General features: G+C 42.3%; 1 protein-coding gene and 1 pseudogene across 2 annotated transcripts in view; both read left to right on the top strand.

Moving 5' to 3' along the window:
- The first annotated feature begins 2131 nt into the window (after positions 1–2131).
- Positions 2132–2209, top strand: LOC140120062 (U4 spliceosomal RNA; annotated as a pseudogene).
- An 856-nt stretch (positions 2210–3065) lies between these two features.
- Positions 3066–8908, top strand: part of CRACDL (CRACD like) — a 58535-nt gene continuing 52692 nt past the window's right edge. The window contains exon 1 of one of the 2 annotated variants that reach the window (XM_072135737.1): positions 3066–3252. The gene's annotated coding sequence lies outside the window, so the exon portion shown is untranslated. The remainder of the gene's footprint in view (positions 3253–8908) is intronic. The other variant, XM_072135736.1, reaches the window with a different exon arrangement.

Below are 8908 nucleotides of genomic sequence, written 5' to 3'. Positions count from 1 at the left end.
GCATTCTACCTCCCCAAAAATTTAAAAGAAAGGATCAAAAAGTCCGATGTACCCTGTACCATTCCAACCGGTACCTTTTCCCGCAATAAACAAGCCCTAATAATCCTCTTTTGACTGAGGAATAGAAACGTTATGGCTCTCAGAATATATGGCGACACATAGACAAAGGTTTGCGTATAAAAGAGTTTTAATTTGCTAAAGTAGTTAAACATAAGAAAACCTCTACATGTTTGGTGCCTGCTTAATCATACTAATCTACGGAATAATTTTATCATATTTATTATACTGTACAGTGAACTGTGTAAAAGTTGTAATTAAAAAACAAATTGCAAAACTGCTGTTTTATTCTGTCCCGTTGCAGGAAAGAGTTCATAAATGTGAATCATTATACTATTTTTCACGTAAAAATGAACCCTTTGGAAATTACAAATCTTACCACAAAAAAAAAGCCTTGTCTGATACAAAATAAAAAAATTATATCTTTCCAGCAAATAAATAATATTGTTTATATTATTAATACAATTTTCCCATATACTTTCCTCACTTTCCATACACGGTTTTCTAAATCTCCGCTTGCTGTCCTGCTATTAACCCCTTAATGAGCGCCCTATCGGGTTTTTACGGCGGTCATTAAGGGTACTTCTTCTGACGCGTACACCTTTCTACGGCGGCGCCTCAGAAGAAGATTTCGGGACACCGGGTCTCGCTGGTGCCGATGTCGGGCTGTGATCTTACAGCCTAGACCCGGCACTTACCAGCATGACTGCAGCGTGTAAGCGTGTCCCTCGTGGATCGGACCCCCCCGATGGGCTTACCGGGGGATCCGATCCCTCCTGCCGCAGCCCCGGGTTCCGACGAGTGACCGGGGGCTTCCGGCTCCTCTACCCGCCGGGTTCTGCCTTCCTGGCAGGACCCGGCTGTATGTAAAAAAAACTTCCCGTAATGTACAATTTTTCATCAAACACCATCACAAAAAATGTTCTAAAAAGTGATCAAAAAAAGTTACGTTCCCTAATATGATACGACTGAAAAGAACAACTCTTTTCGCAAAAATAAGCCCTCAACGAGGTCTGACAACAGAAAAATACAGAAGTTATGGCCCTAAAAAGTTGTCAATAGTAAAAACAATGCGATATTCTCCAATATTGGTTTTGCTCAGGAAAATTGAGCAAAGATAAGAAAAACTATATAAATGAGGCATCACCGCAATCGTAGTGAACCAGAGAATAGCTCCCCCTGTAGTATATAGCCAGCCTCCACTGAAGTATATAGCCCAGGGGTCCCCAAACTACGGCCCCGTTTCTATCCGGCCCCGTCATCATTGGCACTCTTGGAGCGGCAGCACCGGCGCCCCGAATGTATTGGTTTGGGGCCCCCCGGGCTGGCGCACCAAAAGCGCCAATGATTAGGCTCATGCTGTAATAATTAATGGCGGGGGGAAGCATATGTAGTAATTCATTGTGGGGGGGAAGCATATGTAATAATTAATGGTGGTGGGGCAACATATGTAATAATTAATGGCGGGGGGGAAGTATATGTAATAATTAATTGTGGTGGAAGCATATGTAATAATTAATGGCGGGGGGAAGTATATGTAATAATTCATTGTGGGGGGCAACATATGTAATAATTAATGGTGGGGGCAGCATATGTAACTATTAATGGTGGAGGGGCAGCATATGTAATGATTTATGGTGGGGGGAAGCATATCTAATAATTAATGGTGGAGGGGCAGCATATGTAATAATGAATGGTGGGGGGAAGCATATGTAATAATTAATGGTGGGGGGCAGCATAGGAAATAATTAATGGTGGAGGCAGCATAGGAAATAATTAATTATGAGAGGCAGTCTGGTAATTAATGGAATGGGCGGAGGGCAGCATATTCAATAATTAATAGAGAGGGGTCCCAATATATTAAATAATTAATTAACTGAGTTATAAAATAGTTCACGAGAGGGATACAGTATATTAAATTATTAATTGGGGGGGGGGCAGTGTATTACGGATGCGGTCACATGTACTGCTATTTATTTTTAAACTTTAGTCCGGCCCTCCAACGGTCTGAGAGGGACAGTTAACAGCCCCCTATGTAAAAAGTTTGGGGACTGATATAGCCAGTCCCCCCTGTAGTATATAGCCAGTGGCAGTATTGTAGCCGATGAGGTTTATCCGAGGCGCGAATATTGCTAATTGAAAACTTGTATGAGTTTTAAAGGCTACTTCACTAAGGCTACATTCACACCGTTTATAGGTCTCCCATAGAAGGCAATGGGTGCACGGCACCGGAGGGAAGCAGTATGGGCACCTTACCGTTCCGTAGCGGGGAAAAGATATCAGTGTCCTATCTTTCCCCAGAATGTGGTGCTGTACATCACTATGGAGAGGGGCTAGGGTGAGCAGCACTCCTCCTCTCCCCGGCGCAGATGTGTGCCGATGTGTGCCTTAAAGTGCTCTGCCCGTGTATAATGCTGTGTGCGACCGATTCACTAAGATCGCACACCAGAAATCTTGAATCTGTCACTTCCCTGCACTGGCCTGACAGAGTTCACCAACTTTTTGGCATGCGACAGGCTTTGCATGTTAAATCTTGCACACGTCCGAATGATTGCCGGCACCCCCCCCCCCCTAATTTGTGTTGCACAGAGGCTAGTGCAGCTGCGCCACAAAAGGGTCGCATGCGACACCATAGTGGCGCAGACACTTCTTAAATACCTGAGCAAGCCGTTTTAGCCATGAAGAATGTGAACAGTACGACAAAAGTGCAGTGTAAAGCCCTTAGTAAATGAGCCCCAGTGTGTTTGGCAGATTTGTAACCCTTCTCATCAGTTCACCACACCTAATGTGTAATAGATGTGTATGCATAGAATAGCAGTGCGCTTGCATTGTGTCCCTTGGTTGTCATACACAGTCATCTCTTCGGAGAGGCAATCACACCCATGCAATGAATATGCATTATATCCTGACCCTGTGTTCCCCTCCGATGATACCTAACAGGTGCCTGCACTTTACCCTTCTACCAGTAGGGGCTCCACATAATACATTCTGTGTCATAGGGATAATGTGACCCCGCCTGCTGCCGGACTCTGAGCTCTGCTCAATCCTCTAGTGGCACATACACACGGTCCCTGCCGGACAGGGAGCTTCTCCTGTGGGCACACTGCCCACTCTCCTGCCACTTGTCATCCTTCATGTACTCGTCCTGATTCTGTCTCTCCTGTATTCTGCAGCCTGACACCTGTTGTAGATAAGGTAAGGGAGCTTATGTTTTCCTATGGCTGTACAAGAACAACCTTTATAATGCGTTTTTCTCCCAGTGCAGAGCTATCATGGCTGTAGCTATACAGGATACATACATGGGTATACTCTGCACCCTTGGTGATGCTGCCTGTATGCACACCAGATCTCACCTGGGTGCCATCCCTGTGTATCTATGGACATTACACTTTCACTGCTCTGCGACTTATTGACCTACCAATGACAGTAGGTCTCTCCACAGCATCTGCTCCACTACTCTGTATATCCCCTCATCTTTTCCGCTGCTAAACAGAAACATAACACCTTGTTACACACAGTAAAAAGGCATTTTTTTAACAACTAAGTAAAATTTTCCTTAAATTTATATCATTGGGGAACATGTATACGCCGTACATACGCCCCCCCCCCATAGACGGCAATGGGCGCACGGAGCAATACGATGCTGCACACGTGCGGTACTGTACTGCTCCGTACACGGGGAAAGGATAGGACATGTCCTATCCGGTGTTACGGCGCCATGCACCATGCGTCACTATGGAGAGGCGATGGGTCACCACTCCTCCTCTCCGTCTCGGCAAACATATGTTCATGTAAATGCAGCCTTAGTGGATTTTCCTTATTGATACGGGTAGGCAACTGAATTTGCAACTGTTTTTAAAGCAAAAGTTTAAAACAGCTCTAAACTATTTTCTACACTGTAGCAGAGAGGTGTGGATTAGCACCAAGATTTTTTAAAAAGTCGCAGTTCTTACATCTGGAATCAGGTGATAAGTCAGGGTAGACTGCAGAAGACTAGACTGTGGCGAACTTTGAAGAAAGATTGGGGCACATTTACTAAGGGCTGTACGCCAGTTTTCTGTAGGACTTTGCACTTTCTTTTTAGTGCAAACTGCTTGCACAGGTATTTAAGAAGTGTCCGCGCCACATTTCTGTGGCATGTGACCCTTTTGTGGCGCAGCTGCACTAAGCATCATGCGACACAAATTAGGGGGTGTTCCGGTGCTCATTCAGACTGTGCGCCAGATTTATCATGCAAAGTCAGACAGAATTGTGTTACATGTTAAAGGTGCACCAAAAAAAAGTGGTGCACTCTGTCTGTGCAGTGCAGAAGTCCCATTGTCTTAAGGGAAAAAAAGTGCAAAAGTGCACATGCGCCAAAAAAGTCGCCCATTCTGTCCCATTGTATAGGACATGTCCTAACTTTTTCCTGGGTACGAAACGGTACGGTGCACCATACCGCTCCCATAGGGCGCCGTGAGCCCATAGAAGTGTATGGGGGACGTATATTGGTCGTATATACATCGGCCGTATATATACGTCCCCCATACATGTGTGTGAATGCAGCCTAAATCATATACTTTATGGAGACTGAATGCAATGTCAAACCTTATCACTTTATTTTCCACTTTGTTACTTAGCAAATATTAATATTTGCACCCTTTTATTCTTAGTAATATATACTGTAACATTCTTGAATGGGTTGTGCCTTGTGTGTAATTGTTATGTTGCCATTCCTGCAAATTCATAACTTCAGCTTTGTATCTAGCGCACAGTCAGTACACACCAAAAAATTACAATTTATGTGTTTTTCACATAAATCTATTTTGTGTGATGTCCTTGCATTTGTTACTTTTTAAAGATTAATACAGATGTTAATTCACAAGTTATTGGGTCTTTGAAAAAAATGGGGATACCACATTGAATATCAGGGATATTGCACTGTAACGTTCAGTACTGTAACTGTTTATGGAATTCTCAAAAAACAATGCAAAAATTTTCAATAAAAATACAGTTATACAAAAAAAGAATATCACTGGATATATATATATATATATATATATATATATATATATATATATATATAATCATAAAAGGAAATCCTCTGTTTGTGACTATTTCTCTCTTATAAGTCAAATACTTATATAATGAAAGGGATTTATGTGTTCTGTTTGCTGTTGGAGCTGTATTTTAAATTCTGAAACAATACCTATTGGCAAGGGACACACAGGGTCATTTTGTTACTAGTTAACTACTGCAGATGTTACAATCTCAGCATGCTGAATGGGTTAAAAACTGGGCTAGTCACAAAGAATTAGTGGGGATTACCATGCTGCAATACCATGCTCAGTTAAATAGTACAGTCTCTTAAAACAGCTGATTGGTGGAAATTCTGGGCATTGGGCTGCATGATCAAATATTGATGACCTATCCTAAGAATTGGAAAGTCTTGACAAAATTTTTTGTACTGGAAAACCCATCAAGTTTGGGGGAGCCATTCTCTATTTCAAAGGTTCAACCATCCTCATTGTAATCCATAAAGTTGATTTTAAAGGTGGCTTTTCAAGTGTAACACTAGTCAGAGGTGTAACTTAAAGCTATTGTGCCTCCCCTTGCTTTGTCAGCACTTATGCAGTGAGTAGCGTAACAGCGACAGTGTCTGGATCTATGAGTAAGTGTTCTTGGTTTATCATGCTTCATCTTGATGGTGGATTTCCTTCAGAAATTGGCCTAATAAATTATTACCAGTATGCTATCAAGCAGCTTTATATCTTCTATATAATGTTTCTTTCATCTTTCCTAGAATGCTATCATCCAGAAAACCAACTTTGAAGTGAGATGTAAATTGGCTATATAAAGTCAGGGAGGCGGAGAGTTTTACACTGAAGTCAAGCTCTCTTTCTGAACCCCTCCTCCCCCCCTGTGTTTGACATCATCCTGGATGCAGGGCCTTCAATTACAGTAAATTACAGTGAGGTAGGGGGAGCAAGTAAAACAATCTGCCTAATTAACTTTATACATCCAATTTCCAATTCTCTTCATAGTTGATTTTCTGCTGGGTCATGAAAGAAACAAGATGTAGGAGCTATTCAGCTGATTGACAACATACTGGTAGTGGTATATTAAGTCAATTTCTACTGACAGGTTCCCTTGAATTAGGAGCTATTAGCATTCTTGCGATCGGAGTGAGTGTTTGACTGGGGTGTCAACTGTTAGTTACAGCTGACACCTCATTCTTCCCAATGCTGGTTCAGTTCAGGCATCAGCTTTTTGCCATACCAGTATGGCGCAGTGGGAGAAGGGGCTAATAGTACCAGTCTTCTTATATGAGAATAGGATACCTTATGGACCCCTTAGGCTTCTGGGCTGGTGGACAGCACACTCTGGACCTCCTCCAGTTATATCTCTGATAATAGTTTTGTAGAAGTGCTGACTTTTTTACACTAATTTTGCTTGCATTTCAGCACAGATTTTCTGAAGAGTAAGCACCAAAAAAATAATTTGACAATGGGGCACATTTACATATCTGACCGCTGTAGTTCACTGAAAGTGCATTGTCCGACAATAATGCACTGTGCCGCGATTCACTAAGATTTTGCGCCAGATATCTTGCTGGTGTCGCTTCCCCACTCAGGTGGGGCCTTATGGAAGACAGTGCCAATGCGCCAAAAAAGGAAAATCCCAGCCCAGACACTTGTTAAATACCTGTGCAATTCATGTAATCCCCGAAAAAAGGCACACAGTCTGACAGCGACCCTTAGTAAATGAGCCCCAATGTGTCTCTGGTTCCGCCAGTCTCTAGATGGAAAACTTTTTTTGCTGCACCAGATTTATCACCTTGATAAATTCTGGTGCAGTATAAGACTGCCGGTCCTACTTTAGACCTACTTTAAGTTGGTCTGAACTGTGTGCCAGAATTTTGGGCGCATGGGGCAATTTACCGCAAGCCACGTCCATTTATATCGAGACCACGCCCATTTTCTGAACGCCACGCTGCCTTAATCGGACAAGTCGAGAAAGGTCTAAAAGCCTTGATAAATGTGGTGAAAGGCATTTTAGACAGTGTTTTTGGCGCAAAACCACCAGAATTGTGGCGTAAGTGTGTTAATAAATCCCACCCATTATCTGCAGAATAAAACCCCCAGAAAACACATGTCAGCTTGAATAAAAAAAAGGGATATTCTAGTACAGTGATGGATAACCTATGGCACTGGTGCCAGAGGTGGCACTCAGAGCCCTCTCTGTGGGCACTCAGGCCATCACCAGAGATGACTCCAGGTATCTTCCTGCAGTCCCACACAGCCCAGGACTTGCTGTGCACAGAGCTATTTTAAAGTGACAGCTCGACCTGGGACTATTTTCTGCTTTATTGGTGTCCTAAGAGTGCTGGTATAAATGAAAACTGTGACAGAGAAGGGAGTATAAATCACAAATTAAATTTCTGTGTTGGCACTTTGCGATAAATAAGCGGGTCTTTGTTGTAGTTTGGGCAATTGGTCTGTAAAAGGTTTGCCATCACTGTTCTAGTAGATAGCATATTATTATCATTATCATAATTGTCATCCACAACATCATGCTGCACCACTCCTCTGGAATAGTCTATATAACACAGGCACATACACATACAACATATCTAACTCTTCTTTCTTTATTTGTTTTTCTACTTGTAGACAGATTTATCACCTCTATTGATTTAGGGTTATGCTATTTCAGCTACAAAGATAATGTATTATGAGATTGAATATGGGAACTGGGCCAAGCAGGAAACAATATACCTTTGACGTTAATCTCAATAGTGTCTGGGTTTCGCTGGAGACTTTGGTCATTGTTTGTAAATCTTCAGAACTTGAGGCAAACCTTGCATTTCCAAGTAAGCTGAGGTTACACAATGAGGTTTCTGGTAATGTAACAATTGTCAAGGCTGGCACCCACAAATAAGCATCCTTCGTGGGCTATTAACTGCAGTAGTATCCAATCAGAGTGTTGTGTATTACTAAAGAAAGATTTGGGTCAGAGCTCAAAACAGTATTCTAGTGTTCTCATGACTACCCAAAATTGAGAAAATCCCATTTTCACAGGGACCAAAAATGTTTTTGTCAGGAGTTACACTTAAAAAATATACCTGTACCAACGTACTGAAGAGACCCAACCGGATCGAGACTGCAAAAGAGGTTGGATTTCTTTATCCATTCTTGGAAAACGTACTTGCATATTTTCCCAGAATCCCCTAGCGGAGCATCCATATATATCATTATGCACGGCGGGCTTAATTGGCAGTCTCCATGAGGAGAATTCTTACTTATCAACTTACATACAAATTCAACTTAAGAACAAACCTACAGAACCTATTTTGTGCATGACCTGAGGACTGTCTGCACCAGAGTTTAAGTTACTTGCTACATGTTTGATCGTCTGCACGTTGCTTTTGACATGTACTAACTAGACTGTTTGCGGCTTGGGAAATCTCTTCTACTGTCATCACCATGTTAGCATACCTCACACGCCGAAGACACACAGGCTGCAAACAACGGACCACAGGTCTGTTGTTTGTGACCTATTCAAGGCATTTGTTCATGTTGACCACCTTATTTTTCAGACAGTCAGCATATACGCCATAAAAGCCTCTAGCATACACGCCAAACATGTCTGTAGACCTATATAGGCATGTGAAGGCAGCCTTTTTGCCTCATTCTGCTCAGTATATATCAGTCACATATAGCAGGAAACAATGAATACAAAAGTGCAGAAATTCTGTGCTATATCATCCTGCTTCCTCATGGAAGGAGCATTATATGCTCAGTGTAGGCCATTGAAGGGTATCCATACAGCTGCATCCATCCCCAGCCTTCACTGAGTACATGCTGTGGTTGCT

Source organism: Engystomops pustulosus, chromosome 2 (assembly GCF_040894005.1).
Source record: "Engystomops pustulosus chromosome 2, aEngPut4.maternal, whole genome shotgun sequence".
Taxonomy (NCBI): Eukaryota; Metazoa; Chordata; class Amphibia; order Anura; family Leptodactylidae; genus Engystomops; species Engystomops pustulosus.
Note: the sequence above shows the minus strand (reverse complement) of the source record. Positions and strands in the feature narration are given on the sequence as shown.